The 19,395-nt window shown below is 43.4% G+C and overlaps 1 protein-coding gene across 6 annotated transcripts in view; it reads right to left on the reverse strand.

Moving 5' to 3' along the window:
• Positions 1 to 19,395, reverse strand: part of RAPGEF4 (Rap guanine nucleotide exchange factor 4) — a 168,731-nt gene that overhangs the window by 102,547 nt on the left and 46,789 nt on the right. The window contains exon 1 of one of the 6 annotated variants that reach the window (XM_028749574.2): positions 15,100 to 15,405. The exons of the other annotated variants lie outside the window; for them this stretch is intronic. The gene's annotated coding sequence lies outside the window, so the exon portion shown is untranslated. Of the gene's footprint in view, positions 1 to 15,099; positions 15,406 to 19,395 lie in introns of those variants that run through there. 6 annotated transcript variants of the gene reach the window in all.

Genomic DNA, 19,395 nt, shown 5'->3' on the forward strand with positions numbered 1-19,395 from the left:
AGCTCTGGGCAATCCTCCACCATCTCCCTTCATTTTCTTAAATTTGAGTCCCCAAAAATAGAGGGGGTCTTATAGATGGAAAAGTACGGTATGTTGGCTTTCTCTCATGCTGTATTATATAATCCTCCAAACAAAATCCTTTCCCCTTGCTGCCTTGCAGTGGGGGATTTTTTTGCTTCTCCCTGCAATCTATCGGATTTGAAGCTATGGTGGTATAGTAAGAGAGGCTGTGAAATGCATTAAGGAAAACCAGAAAAAGTGCTTTAAAACAGAGGAATCATAGAACAGCTGAAAACAGCAATTACGACGCAATTGTCTGTGGGAGAGAGAGAGAACAACGGTTTATAGATTTGACCTACTGCATCTTACCTTTAAGAACACAAAGAGGAAAACATTGCTACACAGAGCAGTGTAATGAGTTTGGCAGAACAGCAGTGGGGGCGATGCTGCCTCTGACTAGGAGAGGGATGGGGCACTAGAACAGGGATGGGGCGGGGCAGGGCAGGGCAAGGTGAGGTGGTGGCCATGTTCAAATGAAGCTCATTGGGGGACCTTGGGCCAGTCACTGCCTCTTAGCCTAAGCTACCTCACAGGGTTGTTGCTAGGATAAAATGGGCAGGAGGGAACCACGTGTGCCACCTTGAGTTCCCTGGAGAGCAGGCGGGATATAAATCAAGTAAATCAATATTAACTACAGTGGTACTTTGGGTTACATACGCTTCAGGTTACAGACTCCGCTAACCCAGAAATAGTACCTTGGGTTAAGAACTTTGCTTCAGGATGAGAACAGAAATCGGGCTCCGGCAGCGCGGCAACAGCAGGAGGCCCCATTAGCTAAAGTGGTGCTTCAGGTTAAGAACAGTTTCAGGTTAAGAACGGACCTCCAGAACGAATTAAGTACCTAACCCGAGGTACCACTGTAATGGGTTTTGATACATCATGTCTAAATATTGTTTAAAGGTGTGTTTTTTTTAAGGAACTCATGAAGCAAAACAGGATGAATCATACTGGAAGAGTACTGGCTTTGTGTCTGCAACGAAACACAAGGGGGAATCAAATGATCTACATGTGAGAAGTCGCATCAGCCTCTAAGGCTGAATCTCAATTATACTGTGGCCTTTCTAAAGAAGCCTTAATTTTAACTGTGGTTTTATTTAATGAAGCACATTTCCACATGCAAAAATATTGTGAAATTACATTGTTTTGATGGAGCGCTGGCATTTGCTCAATTTTTTTTTTTATATTAAAGTACTGAAGAGAATATTTCCCTCTTGCCACTTGTGTGAATGATGCTTTTAGAACAGCATGGCTTGACTTAGCTGAAGCCTCTTTGATTCCATTTAATAAGAAGCGAGAGAGTGAGGAAAGAAGTTATAGGACGATGCAAATGATAGCAAGCTTCCCAAGCTCAACGTGGAATAACCTGAGGTACCACTTTAGCTAATGGAGCCTCCCGCTGCCGCCGCATGATTTCTGTTCTCATCCTGAAGCAAAGTTCTTAACCCGAGGTACTATTTCTGGGTTAGCGGAGTCTGTTACCTGAAGCATCTGTAAGCTGAAGCGTCTGTAACCCGAGGTACCACTGTAGATGGTCTTCCGAGAACCTTCCGCTGTACAACTCCTTAAGCAGACAAAAGTCCTTCATTCTGTAAAACTTTGCATAGGTACATTCTAGAGCTTCCTAAAAACACCAGACAGCGCTTTCTGCCTGAGGAGTGCTGTTTTCTATGCAATGAGCGCCGCAACCCCAGAGACGGCCACGACTGGACCTAATAGTCAGGGGTCCCTTTACCTTTACCCTCCTTTGCAAAATCAACATGGTGATATATAACATGGGATGAGAAGCCTGTCTCCAACTTCCATCAGGCTATAGACAGTTATTGAATACCAGCATGGGTTTAGTGATGCAGATAAGCCCATGACATCAGTAAAAAAGCACATGACTAAGCCCTTCAAAATGGCTAGGAAGGCTTCCCATTTCTAACCCACCAGAAATGAGAGGTGGTTTTTTTGTCTAAACCAAAGATATGATGTGTGAACATATCAAAAATAGATCAGTGCTTCTGTACCCTCATAAATTTATTTATTTATTCCCCTTTGGATCACTTAAGAGTTACATCAATTGCCCATCAATTTCACTTCGATATCATACTGTTTTGCCCAGCATATTTTATTATTTGTTTCAAGTTTGAATAATAACAAAAACAACAACAATAATGCTGCTGCAACAGGTGTATGTTTCCTACCCAACATGTTACTTATATTGTTTATATTTAACGTAGTTTATCATGCTTAAATATGTAAGAGGAACATTGAAAGCAGCTAATACATAAGTATCTTCCAACTGATAGCAATATGAGAGAGAATCACGTCACACTAAGCGAAACCATGGCTCAGTTTGAATGTGTGGGCTTCTGGAGCGGAGTTCGCAGCCTGCTTGCTCCCCCATGATCCTTTTCCCTGCCGTGCTGAGCTCAGGGGTGTACCTAGGGATTGGGTAAGTTGGCCCCCGCCAGGGCACATAACCAGGGGAGCACAAAAATAACATAGGAAGGCAGCCAGATGGACCAACAGAGGAAGAGGAAGAGGAGGAGAGACAGAGGGGAGCAGACGCAACCCCAATGGCTGTGTCACTGGTGGAGCACAAAAGGCGACGAAAAGTAATTTTTTTGAGTTTCTGATCCATGATCACTCCCGGCACCAATTCAGCTCCTTGCCAAGGGTGCAAAGGAGCCTAGTTATGCCTCTGGCTGAGCTAAGATTTGCCTGAGCATGATGTGCAAACCAGGCCATATGCACTATGGCTACACACAACAATATCAAGAACCAGCGACCACTTGGCAACAGTACAGAACCTACAAACAGAAACAAGATTTCATAGTTACAAGTGCTACAGGGTTTTTTCCTGCCAACTCAAACAGAAGAGGGGTGTGAAGTAGCTAACAACTCAAAAATATTGCTCTATGTTTGACAAATCCTGCAGATTCTCATTAGGAGACCTGAGAGGCAGTGATCTGGTTCCTTGCCTTAGGTGAAATGCCAGTCTCTGTTACATTTCAGGGACGCTGGCAATAAAAAAGTAAGACTCCTACTGCAACAGTCGGCCACCTGCTTCTGAACAGCTAATTAAGGCAGTGACTAAGCAGCTATAGGATATTTGTGCCTTGTTGAAAAGCAGCTGTTGGCCAAGGTGGAAAAATGGGGGGAGAGATGATAAATGCTTTCAGTAGCTAGATGCTTTTCTTGTCCCCCTGCCCTGCGACATTTCATCAAACATTGCAAAGTTAAGTTCAGTGGGGAGATAAATAATAATAAGCACTGCATTCAGGAAGGAAAAACCAGATGCACCAATATAGGGTGGGTGGCACCCAGGCAGAGAGTAGTACATGTGGAGGAAAAACCAAGGGTCTTAGTAGACCACTCACTTAAAATGAGTCAGCAGCATGATATCGTCAATGTAAGACAGTCGGTGTAGTATAACTCTTCAAATGTTGGACTAGGCTCTCTGGGTTAAATAGGCAAGTCATTCTCTCTCTCTCTCTGCACAGGTTTGTTATGTGAGCAGTGCTTTGGGGGGGACGCATACCCCTAAACATTTTGTGAATCTTTATTTGGCCTCATTGAGGGGCACTATTTCAATATGACTACCCCTAAACATTTTTTTTATATAGAAAAAAAAGCACTGGTTGTGAGGATAAAATGAGGCCACCTTGAGCTCTTTAGTAGACGTTGAGGTATAAATGGAGTAATAGTAGTAATGCTGAAACAGCAAACACAGTTCTAGACGGCAACAATGGGCATTTATAGTGACCAAATCATGAGAAATAATGTTGTTGCTTAGTCATTTAGTCGTGACCGACTCTTCGTGACCCCATGGACTAGAGCACACCAGGCACTCCTGTCTTCCACTGCCTCCCGCAGTTTGGTCAGACTCATGTTTGTAGCTTCGAGAACGCTGTCCAACCATCTTGTCCTCTGTCGTCCCCTTCTTCTTGTGCCCTCAATCTTTCCCAACATCAGGGTTTTTTCCAGGGAGTCTTCCCTTCTCATGAGGTGGCCAAAGTATTGGAGCCTCAGCTTCAGGATCTGTTCTTCCAGTGAGCACTCAGGGCTGATTTCTTTAAGAATGGATAGGTTTGATCTTCTTGCAGTCCATGAATAGTCTCCTCCAGCACCATAATTCAAAAGCATCAATTCTTCGGCGATCAGCCTTCTTTATGGTCCAGCTCTCACTTCCATACATCACTACTGGGAAAACCATGGCTTTAACTATACGGACCTTTGTTGGTAAGGTGATGTCTCTGCTTTTTAAGATGCTGTCTAGGTTTGCCATCGCCTTTCTCCCAAGGAGCAGGCGTCTTTTAATTTCGTGACTGCTGTCACCATCTGCAGTGATCATGGAGCCCAAGAAAGTAAAATCTCTCACTGCCTCCATTTCTTCCCCTTCTATTTTCCAGGAGGTGATGGGACCAGTGGCCATGATCTTCGTTTTTTTAATGTTGAGCTTCAGACCATATTTTGCGCTCTCCTTTTTCACCCTCATTCAGTGGCATAGTGTGGGGGGTGCAAGGGGGGCCGGCCGCACCGGGCGCAACATCTGGGGTTAGGGCAAATCCACAGGTTAGGGGGCGCAAATCCACGGGTTAGGGGGCGCAAATCCACGGGTTAGGGGGCGCAAATTACTTGCCTTGCCCCGGGTGCTGACAACCCACGCTACGCCACTGCCCTCATTAAAAGGTTCTTTAATTCCGCCTCACTTTCTGCCATCAAGGTTGTGTCATCTGCATATCTGAGGTTGTTGATATTTCTTCCGGCAATCTTAATTCCGGCTTGGGATTCATCCAGCCCAGCCTTTCGCATGATGAATTCTTAAATAAGCAGGGGGACAATATACAGCCTTGCCGTACTCCTTTCCCAAGGAGAAATAATAGTGCCACATTATTCTGCTTTAGTTGACTCTCACCCGGAGTGCTGTGTCCAACTGCTTCTCTATATGCACACATCATCTATATAAGATAATATTTTAGAGCAAAGCACATCAATGGAGACAAATCAATCACCTCACTTTCAGAGGAGAGATTTTTATTTGGTACATATAGCTTTGGCACCAAATATCTGCACAACACCACCCTATTTTAATAACCAAGCTGTGAGGTTTACTCCCAAATCAAGGGCAATTCTGCTTTCATAGATTTCTACCAACACCACAGACAGTTATTCCTCCTTTAATGCAGTAATGCATTACCTGCAATTCTGAAATCTGTGACCAAGTGGCAGTGAAAGTAAAGGTTAAGGAAACGTTGGCTTCCTTGTCCATTTTTACTTTTCCATTAATTCTCCCCATCCACCCCAGTTCTCCACACACAGAGACGAAGACATTCTGAACAAAATGTATATTTATATGAACAAGGTTTAGATCAATGTATATATGGAATCAGAGGCGTGATTTTCTTGTGAAACCACAAAAAAAATAATTAAAATCAAATCCAGCTACATAGATTTGCAATATATTTTGGCAGTTTTAGTTGATAAACGTGCCCCAATCGAAGGGACTCCAGCACTGCAAACACTTCTGCTGTGCAACTAAGATATGAAAGCATAAACTAATCCATCATTTCCCTATGTTCTGTTTCCACTGTACTTTACAGCTTTTCCTGAATATTTTGGGTACAACACTATTATGTGTTTGCATTTTTAAGGATTACTTGTTTCTTCCACTTTCCAAGTATTAGACCAATAGTTGGGATGATGAGCAATATTAAGAATGCCTTGTTGATTTCACAGGGGAAAGGGGGAAGGGAAGGAAAAGAAGTGGAATGACAGGAGATATCATGGACTTATCATGAAAGTTTCGCCATTCATTTAAAATGATGTGTGGGTTGTAGCTTTTGGTCATTACTGTGATTGCACAGCAAATGACTGGATCATTAATCTCTCGTTTTGAAAACAAGGCTTCTAAAATGTTTCCAGAATGAAACTGTATAAATCCAGTAAAATATAATAGCAAGTTTCCCCACCCCTTGAACTCTACTACTCATGTTAAATATTGGGCCTGTGAGTTCACCGGAAGCATCAATACATATAAATACACAAATTACATTTTAATGTTGCTGCCATTTTTAATCACACACAGACTGACTCTCAAAGTGAAGGCGATTCAACTTTGACAATATCTGTAACAACTTTAACTTGGCATGCTGACATACTGCGTAACAAACATCACGGAGGAGTTGGTTTCAGTGGTTTCTTAAGTAAACGATACGCACAAGCGTCACAATTTACAAAACAGTACAATTTGCAGCAGCGGCAGCAACAGCAGAAGAAGAAGCCAAAAGCACAACACAGTCAAATTTAAGGGGCAACAGCACAGAAAAACATAGGCCCATCCAGCGGCAAAAGCTCCTTCAGGCTATAGTGGCAGCAAAAGTTCAATGCCTCCTTGCACCAAGAGTCCCATGAGGAAATTTGCCTTGTTCTAATTTTGGAATCTGGAAAAAAACAAACACCAGGAAGGATTTTTATATATATATTTAAAAATAATAATGATATGTATATATCTGAAAAAGAAAAATCTCTTCAAAGAAAAATATTTTCCCTCAGTGTGAAACAAGAGAATTGCTAGTGACATGTCAAAAGTACTGAAGCAAAGGTGTGGCTTTTAACATCAATATGAAGATTAAGGCTAGTTACCCTGTCCCTGTGATGTTTAGGCCATGTCATTACACCGTGACACACCGTGACACTTGCGTGCCCACATCATTTGCTGTCACTGGTGGAAAAAAGCACATAGCGAAGGCCTAAACATTACAGGAAAAGGAACTTTCAAAAGCCTCCCCACCCCTCATTTCCTAAAATGGCAAACAGTGTTGGTTCAACCCTAAAATCAATTCTGCGCTATGCCTGCAAATCTAGGAACGCCTCATAAATAAATGCTGTGACTATTTCAAACTGACTGCTGGGATTCTCTCCCCTCAGGGCAATTCACATGACCAAACTGATATTGTTGAGAATGTGGGTTAAGTGGATCGATGTAAAATTTGGCACAGGATGAAGCAGGCAAAATGGTAGCATCATGTGGACTAGGCACATGATGAAGCAATCACAAGACCAAATCCCCCACAAACCTACTCTATATCTCCAAGCTCGCCAACACAGCAATTTTAATTGGTCCTTATTCACGGAGAGAACCGCAACTATCAGCTAAGCAGAGTTGAAGGATGCGAATAAAAAATTAAAATGTTATTCCGTCTGGCTGGGTCTTTGGGGAGATGGCCTAGGCAGGAAGCTGTCACGACAAATGAGCATGTACTGGCATACGTCTTAGTAAATCAAACCACAAACGCGCAAAAAGAGTTAGCTGGAAGGCTGGTGGAAAACATTGTTCAAAGCTGCAAATTTTAGATAACATTGGCTTTTGAAACAGCCAAAGCATTGTTTTGCTGCTGAACAAGGCTGCAAGGCTAGTATGTCTACTCAGAAGTAAGTCCCACTGAATTCAGGTAAGCAGGGCTAGGATTTGCAAGGGACTAGGATTTGCAAGGGACTAGGATTTGCAAGGGACCAGGACTTCGCTAATATCTTATGCTAAGAAATAGCTCTAAGCAAACAACAAAGAGTCACTCTGAACTGGAGGCTCTCTATTTCATATTTCAGTAACAAGCTGGAGTAATGCCAAGTGCTTTTGGCAAATCCTGCCCCACAAAATAAATCTCTTCTCTGCTTGCCTATCAAGGATACTCAAGTGAAAAATCACTGTATTGCTAGAACAACGCTTCTTGACGCTTAACAGCAACAAGGAAACCAGTTACTAATGGGGCCCAAAACTAGGAACTTAAGAAGTAGCATGGCCTCCTTGTGGATGGGTGAATTTGTCGACTTGGGTTTCTTTCAGTTTTTCTGCTTTCTAATTTTAAATTCCATTCTCCAGATTCCTGCATTCTTTGTGCATATTATTTGGTTGCAGAACTGCACCACAAAATTAGAAGAGCGAATGTCAAAAAAAACCCAATGCAGGTTGCGTAGTGGTTTGCAAAATGTCAATTAGATTGTTTCTCATTTAAACTTCATGAGACCCATTCTAATTCATTTTTCTCTATCACATTTTAAAACATTTCTCTGCATACATGAAGGGTGGAAAAATGAACCTTGAGATTCTCAGGAGTCCACTGGCAACCCAATAAGGTTTTTAAAACTGTGTGCAGCATGTAGGGCTTTGTGGCCCACCTTGAGTTCATTATTTGCTGAAATGTGACCACCACTAAAAAGCCCCTGCTACGTTTCAGAAATGTGCCCTTTTGTTTCTACATGAAAATTTTATCTGTCTTTCTGTACAGTGCAGAAATTCAGCAGTACTAGAGTGGTGTTGCTCTGTACAGGAGAAGGGTGTAGAATTAAAGCAAGCAGCAGCTATCAAGGCACCCCACTGCTACAGCCAGGTGAAAAGTCAGCAGAGATGCTGGTGGCAATTCCAGATTATGTTTTGCCCCGTTTGAAAGATTCCATAAACCTGAATCTATACAGGCATCCCCAAAAGCATCTCACTTAGACAAGCAAAAAAAATCAGAGCATCCCCAGCTCTTATAGTCCCAGTACAGCATTAATACTGACATCGCTTAATGGCGACTGCACAGAGATAAGGAGGAAAGGTTAGGATGTGTCTGGCTGTAGATGTGTAATCTCAGCCCTCCTGAGGGAATGGTCCAAAACCTTTGACCTCCCCAGATGCAAGAGTAGTGCTGTTATCTTAGCTCTTCTGCAAAGGTCCTCCTTGCATTACATTTGCCTGTACAGACACCTGATATTCATGGATATCTGTTGCCCTATACTGGGCACAGCTGTGAAAATGCACAACCATAAAAGAAGCTGTCAAGCATCATATGCAAGTACAATGACATCATGGAATGGGCCAAAAGCCCCACAACCAGTATTAGGCACCAAATATTCCTTCCCTATCCCCACAAACCCAGGAAACTCAGCACACCAGCAGTTTCGTTCATGTACAGGGTTGCCAATAGCCCAGAAATGAAGCCCTGGTCTGCTGCTTCTCGTCTTCCTTTAACAGAGATTTGATATGCAGGAACCCAAAGGGAAGGTTTTCAGGGATGGAACAAAACGTGGAGATTTGTTCATTGCTGCAGCTGAGGTTCTAGTTCAGAAGCTGGTAAGCCCATTAGAAATCCTATCACAGTGGCAGCTGCTTCTTCCAGGAGAGCCTAGAAATGTATTCTCAGCAAAGCAAATCTTTGTTGTGCATATTGTTTGCAGTTCTTTTGACATATGATCAGGAATACGTATGAACACCAGTTTTTTAAAAAAGAAAAGCAATCATGACCATAGTAGCTATGGAGACACGATCCCAAACCCTTGAATCTTGATCTCAAATGACCCATAACGCATATAGACTGAACATATCAATTTATACAGGCATTATGGTAAAATCCACTACCGACCTGTTTTTGTCTCATGCCCATCTGATAACAGTGGCAACGACCTCTGCCTGGGGCTTTAGAAAGGATTAATGACTAACTGGCGTTAATAGCCTTTGGATACATTTCAGCCATCAACTCTTCCAGCTCATCATTAATCCTAGGAGATGTGCTAGACACCATTCGGTCATTATTATTAAAACTTCATTTAAAAAAAAAAGGGAGAAAAGAAATCCTCTGCACAGATGGGTGTAGCATAATTGGGAAAAGAATAATTGTCATTGTATATTGGGGGCAAGCGTTCACTGGGAACACGAAGTCTCATTATCAAGAAAGGGAAAGAAGGCTTTGAATGCTGAACCAAAAAAAGTGTCTGTAAGGACACTAGTAAACCTTGGCTTAGATGGCCCTGACTCAGATGCTTGCCTTGCTAGCTCATCTTTTAACTTGGTGGAAGAGCTGTTCACCTCTCACGTGCAATAATATGCCATTACAGTGGTGCCTCGCAAGACGAAATTAATTCGTTCCGCGAGTTTTGTCGTCTTGCGATTCTTTTCATCTTGTGAAGCACGGTGTCGGGAAAGTTTTGGAAAAGCTTCAAAAATCACCAAAGTCTTCAAAAACCTCAAAAAAGGCTACCACACCGCGTTCTATGAGTTGCTCCTCGAAGTCAAGTCGCAACTGTATTAACGGTGTTAAGAAAAAGGAAACAAACTTGCAAGACGTTTCCGTCTTGCGAAGCAAGCCCATAGGGGAAATTGTCTTGCGAAAAAAAACCCTTTCGTCTAGCGAGTTTTTTGTCTGGCGAGGCATTCGTCTTGCGAGGTACCACTGTATAAAGCAAGCCCTGGTTGTACTTGTGAAGGTTCACAACATGAGATCCTTCCTTCTCAAGAAAAGAGGGGATATCCTATGAGTAGGGAACTTCTACTGAGTTCAAGATGGGCTTTCGACTGCAGAAAATGGATTCCGGTGTTATGGAAGTGATTTCCACTGCTTGGTTTAAACTGTGATGAAAACACAGTTAATCATTACCCATTGATTTTATTACATTCTACTGTTGTTAGCTTTTATTGTAGACTGCTGGTAAAAAAAACCTTTGGGTGAGTATAATAAGTCAGTGGTGGTGGTGGTGCTGGATCAAATGGGTCCACAAAAGGTTTCGCCTTTTCAGGGCACAAGACTCCACAGATTTTCCATGTCAGGAGGAAACATCTGCCATCCCCAGCTGCACTATGTTCATAAAGCTGTTTTCGTGGAATGAAACTAAGCAGGCCAGACATTTTCTTTTGCCATACTGTTCCTGCCATCCCCAAGGCACAATGCGCTCGGCAACATACATGACAGTGACAGACTTGTCCTCCTGAATGCCCCATCACACATCAAAGCTGGCTATGGGGTGCTCACCACTTCTCTCACCCTGGGGCCTCCATCCCAGGTCCTTTTCTCCCAACTAATATCACTTCAGCATAGAATCCTGGGGGCTAGAGGAGAATATTGGGGCTCTAAATCAAACATATCCATTCTGAAGGAAATCAGCCCTGAGTGCTCACTGGAAGGACAGATCCTGAAGCTGAGGCTCCAATACTTTGGCCACCTCATGAGAAGAGAAGACTCCCTGGAAAAGACCCTGATGTTGGGAAAGATGGAAGGCACAAGGAGAAGGGGACGGCAGAGGACGGGATGGTTGGATAGTGTTCTTGAAGCTACCAGCATGAGTTTGACCAAACTGCGGGAGGCAGTGGAAGACAGGAGTGCCTGGCGTGCTCTGGTCCATGGGGTCATGAAGAGGCGGACACGACTAAACAACAACAACAAAACTACAGGGCTGGAGAGGGGCATTACCCCTCCCCATGGATACATCCCTTTTGTTCTTAACATCAGACTATCCTCCCAGCCATGCTTTCCTCATGGCAAGAGCAGACCTGCATTTCAGGAGGCAGGTCTGCAGCTGCCATGTCCAATTTGGGCCTGACAAACCAGGGCAGTTGGTCTTACACATGCAAATTGCCTTTGTCCCTGCCAACAGTAATCACACAACTGTTTAGAAAGTAAAGTTCTTCTCTGTCTCTAGATCAGAAAAAGGAGGTGGTCAAATTCATCACAAACAGGAGTATGGCGTCTGAAGCCTACTAACGGCCTCCATGCTGAATTACATTGACAAATGTCAGTTTCCAGTTTTCCTGTTATATTTTACACAGGGTTGAGAAATGTATGCCACACAAAAGGATTCTTCCGGCGACAGTCTTTACAGGATATGCTATACAGGCAGGATAACATTAAAACATATAAATCTTTTCAGTAGTAGCTGGCCTTGAACTCAGAACCTTTTGGGCTGTAGCTAGGAATGCAACCCTGCTATTAAAACAGAATATTCTCCAAAAGACTTCACCTCCCCGCAAAGATACAGCCATACCTTGGAAGTCGAACAGAACCCGTTCCAGAAGTCTGTTCGACTTCCAAAATGTTCGGAAACAAAAGTGCGGCTTCTGATTGGCTGCAAGAAGCTCCTGCAGCCAATCGGAAGCCGCGGAAGCCCCATCGGATGTTCGGCTTCCCAAAATAGTTCACAAACCAGAACACTCACTTCCGGGTTTGCGGTGTTCGGGAACCAAAACGTCCAAGTACCAAGATGTTCAGGATCCAAGATATGACTGTACTTGAAAATCACCCAGGCTGACTAATCTTGTCTCAGCAAGAGACAATATTCTGCTACTGTTAATCCAATGTCTCTCTCTCCATTATCTCTGTCCTTGCTTAGTGCCTGTTTTTGTTCCTTGGCTTCTCCTGCTCACACTATCAGGCTTGCGCATCTTTTCCAGACACCCAGCTTCCAATTCCCTGGAAAGGATCTCTTGACCCTAACTTGAACTCGTGGCACCATCTGGTGTAACACTCTGAACTGCTGACCCACCTAGTTGATTTAACAGTCTTCAGTCAGTGCCTCTTGAACTTCACTTGCGCAGGGTCACGATGCATAATACTGACAAATTTATGGCAACGCTGACAGAAGCAAACAGGAACACATCTGTGGTAGGTCTTATTATGGACCTCAGTGATAACATTCCATTTAAAAAAGGAGGGGGGGGGCAGAAAACGAAAGCAGTACACTCATTTTGTCAACCCAGTTCTGAAGAAAGACTTGAGAATGAACATGTTTATTTGGTGTTGTAAACGAAAAGACAATGGTCTCCGCTGTGTGGAACGCATTCATTATTTTATGAATAACAAGCAAAATCGATGACTTTGTAACAGAATTTGCGTGACCAGTCAATCCAAACCATACGAGTGCTGCATCAAACCTCCCAAATTGAAGTAGACATTAATTGGGCTCAAGGAACAGCCTGATGTCTCACATGACAGTGAAGTAAAACACTCATTACATTTCGTAACCGTACATATGCCAGATTAGAACTTCTTGGGGGAAGTGGAGATTGAGTGGTTGTGGAAGTGTGTGTGTGTGTGTGTGTGTGTGTGTGTGTGTGTACGCACGTGTGTGTGCATATTATTTATTATCATTTTTTTTCATATCCCACCTTTTCCTCAAGGAGCTCAAGGTGATCGCATGCTTCTCCCCCTAACACACATTCTTTATCATCACAACAACCCTGTGTAGTAGGCTAGTCTGAGTGACAGTGACTGGCCTAAGGTAGGGTTGCTATAAGTCTGGAATTTCCCAGACATACTCTGAACACTGCAGTCGGAAGCAGTGCCTGGGCGGAAATTGGCAAAAATGTCCGGGAAAATCCAGATGTGTGGCAACCCATGTCGGCAGGGTTGTTTTTGCCGATTTTCCTTTTTAAAAAAGCTCAAAAGCTTTGGGCAAAAATAGCTCAACAACAATTTCACTTTTTGAAATATGGCAACCCTACCTAAGGTCACCCTTAGGTGACCTACTTCGTGACTGAGTAGAGATTTGATCCTGGCTCCCCCAGATGTTAGGCACTCTTATGGCAACGCAACACAGGCTGTGGATACAGAGAATATTCTTTGAATTCCTTTCCTTCCACTATTGTGGAAGATACTGGACGGAGATGACCTAATCAATCAGTGTCTCTAAGCACGCGGTCTCCTAGGAAACTCTTAAGGTATGAGTGAGTATATTAATAAATATATGTAACGTGTGGTTTTTTTTCAAGTTAGAGCTGTTACCTAAGACACAAGCTGATGGTTCCCCCAGGAACAGGAGAGCAGCTCATCTTAAACTGAAAGACTCAATGCTTAGATGGAGAAACCAAAATCAGGAGTTACTCAAGGCCAGGTGGAACCTTATTGGCTCCAGGAAACTCCCTGTCCACTTTCAGGGTGGCACTGCAGAGCAGTCAAAATCAAATCAGCAGTTCCTTCTGCTTGTAAACAAAAACTCAGTAGTACAAGGAATAAGGAAGCTGGGACCCCAACGACCACAACACACGCTTCCTGTTTAGCACTACATTTGTTAAATCAAACTGCCACGGGAGCTCCAAACTCTAGACACAGCCTGGGACAACCACTGAGGTGACAACCATTCATTCTTATAACAGCCCTGCAAATATAGAGATCGTCTTTCGTACTTTCCAGACTAGAAAACTGGAACCTGGGAAAATGCTAACACAGCCAGCCAGTGCATTCTTAAATGAGGTGAAATTAGAACCCACTTTCTCTATCCAAACAACACTTCATCCAATAAACTGTTTTTCTCTTTCTTTCTTTCTTTCTTTCTGATGCCGAATACTGTGACTAACAGTATCATAACGACTTTTCCTAATGCCATAAAGGACATGTGCTCTTTAGGTTTCAGCATTTAAGGTTCAAAAATTGCATTTTTGAACTAAAATCACTACCTCTGAATCTCTACAGCAAAACTCCATTTGTTTCCTTTTGCACTTGGCACATATATTATTAAATCACGTTCTTCTGAAAACTAGCGTCAGGCTTAGTTTTTTAAACATCTATTGAGAGCAATGTTTCAGCTTAACGCAGGATAATATATTTGAGGAGTTTCAAATGCATTTATTTGCTACATACTGTGTGGTGATTAAATATGATAATCTAATCTAGTTGCTTTGGAGGATAGGAACCAGCGGTGAAATCAAATCTGTTCAAAAACTTCTTAAATGCAGATTTCATGTTGGCAATCAATAGTTCCTGTGCCATTTCCCTCCCTGCTCTCTGTTGCAGATGTAAACGTGATGTTAAATACAACTGCTCAGTTTTTTTGGGGGGAAATTATGGAAAATACCTATACTACATTTTCAGAACCTTTTTTTTTTTTTTTACAGAAAGCATCCTTTCATTAGCAAGCATTGCCAAGAATAAAACACTTATAACATTGGTGCACTAACACACACACACACACACACACACACACACACACACAGAGAGAGAGAGAGAGAGAGAGAGAGAGAGAGAGAGAGAGGCATTACTCTTGCTTCTCAAGTATTTCGCCCACTAATTTGCAGCATTAAAAAATTGAGAGTTAATGGGGGGTGGGGGGAAATATCCAAACTCCTCTGGCTAAGCACAAAGAAATGTTAAAATGGAAAACTCCGATTCGTTAGTCAAGCAATGCCAATTATATATCAAGAAGGCATGAGCTCAAATATAGCAAAAGTGAAAAGGACACGATTCAATTAGAAAATAATGCTGAGCCTGCCGCCCCCCCCCCCACCTATATGAAATTTCAAAAACTTACACTGTAGTGTTCTTATCAGTCCAACCCAGCAAGCAGCCTTAAAAGTGAATTTTAGATTTTGCATCCATGCTCCATTCTTAATGATGTGACTGTTCAGGCACATGGTCGAGTAGCACTCAGCTTCTCCCTTAGTGATGTACGAGAGGCGAGCTCTGCTGATTTATCTAGTCTTTCTGCTGCAGATTAGCACTAATGTTTCTGCCTCTGCATCCTACCTTTCTTTTAAGCAAGTGGCTCTGCATTACCATTGGCAATCCAAATTAGACAGCCAATGCAGCATAGATTTTTCTCTCTCTCTCTCTTTCTCCCCACCCAGCTCATCCCCTATGAAACAACTGATAGGCATACAAGAAATCACACTGTTTGGATGTATTGATTCTCACTTCCAATTTCCCTGCTGGGAAAGAAGTAGTCACCATAGGTGCCCTTCCCTTCCTGCAAAAGAAGGCTGCTGTGGTTCGAAGGTCTGTTTGCGATTTATTCTTCTGAAATATATTTAGCTTAGACAGATGGTCTCGGGCAAATAATTTGCATGCAGAAACTCAGGAATTTTGATATGTGTAACTCATTGATAATAGCCATACACATTCAGATTTACTATTTGCTCAGTGTAATAGTGTTTTGGGGAAACCGGATACAAAGTGGGTCAGGCTTTAATGCATTTAACATCCATTAGCGGCCATGAGCTCGTGCTCATAAATAGGTTTTATTTAATTACACTGCACAGGATGCATAGGTTACACACTCACTCTCTCGCTCAAATCCACTTCCTCTTGCCCTGCTCGCTTTGGAACGTCTGACATTTCAAAGTGTGCTGCAAGTTGCTCTTCTTAAGAACTGTCCTCACGGCTGATGTTTTACACTGCGCCTCCGAAGATGTCAACAAGTTTACTACAGCAATTAGCAAAGGACAAAGTGAATGAACCGCTGCCACGTTCTTCCAGGCTTTCGAGTAATCAAGGAGTGTCCTAGCAATAAGGGACCATATTTTATTCATGATGTTTTCAGGCCAAGACACCACAAGATTTTAATTTTTTTTTTTAAGTTTAAAATTTTCATAAGCACTCTCAAACACTCAAGAAACAGAAAATGCCCCACAGCTTTTATTCATTTCAAAATCTGAACAGCCTGACAACTTTGCTCCCTGTCTAAATCAATCCATACCACGCTTCTGCCTAGTTTAATTGCTCTCCACCCCTCCTGCTATAAATCTGAAGCTGAAGGAAACAGACCTGCTCTGTGAATAACAGCAAATGTCCAGTTGACATGAGATGATCTTCAAGGCATCAGTGTTGTTGTATGAACTCTTGTCCATACAGAGAGCTTGTGCAGTGCTGTGGTCAGAGTGTAGGACTAGGTAAAAGGTAAAGGTAAAGGACCCCTGGACGGTTAAGTCCAGTCAAAGGAGACTATGGAGTTGCGGCACTCATCTCGCTTTCAGGCTGAGGGAGCTGGCGTTTGTCCACAGAAAGCTTACTGGGTCATGTAGCCACCATGACTAAACCGCTTCTGGCACAATGGAACATCATGAAGGAAACCAGAGCGCACAGAAATGCCGTTTACCTTCCCGCCGCAGCGGTACCTATTTATCTACTTGCACTGGTGTGCTTTCAAACTGCTAGGTTGGCAGGAGCTGGGACAGAGCAACGGGAGTTCACCCCGTCATGGGGATTAGAACCACCGACCTTCTGATCAGCAAGCCCAAGAGGCTCAGGGGTTTAGACCACAGCGCCACCCGCGTCCCTGACCTGGGAGTAAATCCTATTGAACACAGTGGGACTTAATCCTGAGAAACGCAGCACAGCATTGTAACAAAACGAATAAAGTGAGAAAGAGCTAAAGCTCCCAAGAATTGATTCTTCCTTCTTGACTTTCTTGCTTAACTTCCAGGGTGCTCTTGTCAGAGAGGGTCCACTGATGGATGTGGTTTAGACCACAGTGCATCCCAGTGTAGGACTAAGGCTAGGGAAACTTCATTCAGGTCCCTTACTGTGTGATTTCAGGCCAGGCTCTCTCAGCCAAAGCTACCTTGCAGGGCGATTGTTGCAATGATAAAACAACATATTCTGCCTCAAGCCCCTTGGAAATAAGGCAGGGTGAAAATGTGTGTTAAATAAATAAATATACATTTAAGAGTTGAGAAGATCAGCGCTGCCTCGATTATTGCATGTAACAATCTTGCAAAAACAAAAAAATGCAGAGCATTACCAAAATGGTAGCTTTTCAAAATGCACCATGAAGTGGTGATGTTGTTGTTGTTGTTGTTGTTGTTGTTGTTGTTGTTGTTGTTGTTAATCTTTCAACTTCCTCAAATAGTAACAATAAAAAGATTTAGCACCTTTTATCCCAACACCAGAAGAATCTTATGAATGTACAGAAGCATGTCCTCACTCCCGTCTTGAATTACAGCCTCTCAATTCGGCAGATTTCCAGCAACTGACAACAACTAGCAATGCTGCACAATTCTAGGGGCAGGAGATTCGGCGGAATACTGTAACCGGCTGAGATTGCCGGGGAGATGTTGGCTTTGGCAGAGCAAGTTATCCAAACAGAAATTAGTTCTGGCCACGAGAGGGGAGTGGGAGGAGAGAAATAATTTCTGCTCTTGCAGCAAACGTGTCATGGGATCTGTAGTGGCTGGAAGCAAAGAAGATCTTCCCTGTTTTACAATCCCTTTGAAGATACCATTCAATAGCAGGAGTGGCAGAGCACATGCCTACCCACTGTTTCATGTGAGACCCACTTTCCCAACTTGCTTGTCGGTGTCCCCCCCCCCCCCAGCTTTCTTTTAAAAAGCCAAAGGAAGCTCAGCTGTTATGGGTCTGTTCTGTACCTAATTCGTTTACCAGGCATCAGGACGCACAAGATTTCCACGTTGCATATGTGAACTCCCTTATCTAGACTGAAATGCAAGGTAGCAGATGGCAGGGGAGGCCAATGGGGCTTGTTGTTGTTGTTTAGTCATTTAGTCGTGTCCGACTCTTCGTGACCCCATGGACCAGAGCACGCCAGGCACCTCTGTCCTCCACTATCTCCCGCAGTTTGGTCAAACTCATGCTGGTAGCTTCGAGAACACTGTCCCACCATCTCATCCTCTGTTGTCCCCTTCTCCTTGTGCCCTCAATCTTTCCCAACATCAGGGTCTTTTCCAGGGAGTCTTCCCTTCTCATGAGGGGGCCAAAGTATTGGAGCCTCAGCTTCAGGATCTGTCCTTCCAGTGAGCACTCAGGGCTGATTTCCTTAAGAATGGATACGTTTGATCTTCTTGCAGTCCATGGGACTCTCAAGAGTCTCCTCCAGCACCAGAATTCAAAAGCTTAAATTCTTCGGCAATCAGCCTTCTTTATGGTCCAGCTCTCACTTCCATACATCACTACTGGGAAAACCATAGCTTTAACTACAGTGGTACCTCGCAAGACGAATGCCTCGCAAGACAAAAAACTCGCTAGACGAAAGGGTTTTTTGAGCTGCTTCACAAGACGATTTTCCCTATGGGCTTGCTTCGCAAGACGGAAACGTCTTGCAAGTTTGTTTCCTTTTTCTTAACACCGTTAATACAGTTGCGACTTGACTTCGAGGAGCAACTCATAGAACGCGGTGTGGTAGCCTTTTTTGAGGTTTTTAAAGACTTTGGTGATTTTTGAAGCTTTTCCAAAACTTTCCCGACACCATGCTTCGCAAGACGGAAAAAATCGCAAGATGACAAAACTCGCGAAACGAATTAATTTCGTCTTGCGAGGCACCACTGTATATGGACCTTTGTTGGCAAGGCGATGTCTCTGCTCCATTGGGGCTTACCCGAAGTTAGAATGGGAGAGGCAGAGTGGCAGGGAAGTGGGCGCTGTCTGAAGGCACCAATGAAGAAAATACAGCATTTCCGCTACTGGGTAATGTGCACTCAGATAAGCACCGCTGCCCATCCCACAATGTCGGTATTGGAAATCCACCTGAATGCTAGCACAAATGCAGAATAAGCATGCTCAACATTGGGTAGACAACCATCCTACCAATCAGACACATACCAACCCTACTACGGAGAATATAGAAGATTCTTTCTCCCCTTCATTTGCTGCTGCCACTGCAGGAAGTGTGAAAACAAAGCCTGCGTCTTACACATGTGCCTGTTCCCCGAGCAGAATTTAATCCCCACTCGTCGGCTGATGAATGGGGGCTGTATCCTACTGCATCGGCCGCAGGGACCCAATGTGGGATTGAACCCCACCCTCCCGCTGATCAGCTGACACCACAAATGCAGGGCTAAAGAACGAACAAATAAAAATCATACAGTGGTATCTC

Source organism: Podarcis muralis, chromosome 1, assembly GCF_964188315.1.
Source record: "Podarcis muralis chromosome 1, rPodMur119.hap1.1, whole genome shotgun sequence".
In the NCBI taxonomy this organism is placed as follows: domain Eukaryota; kingdom Metazoa; phylum Chordata; class Lepidosauria; order Squamata; family Lacertidae; genus Podarcis; species Podarcis muralis.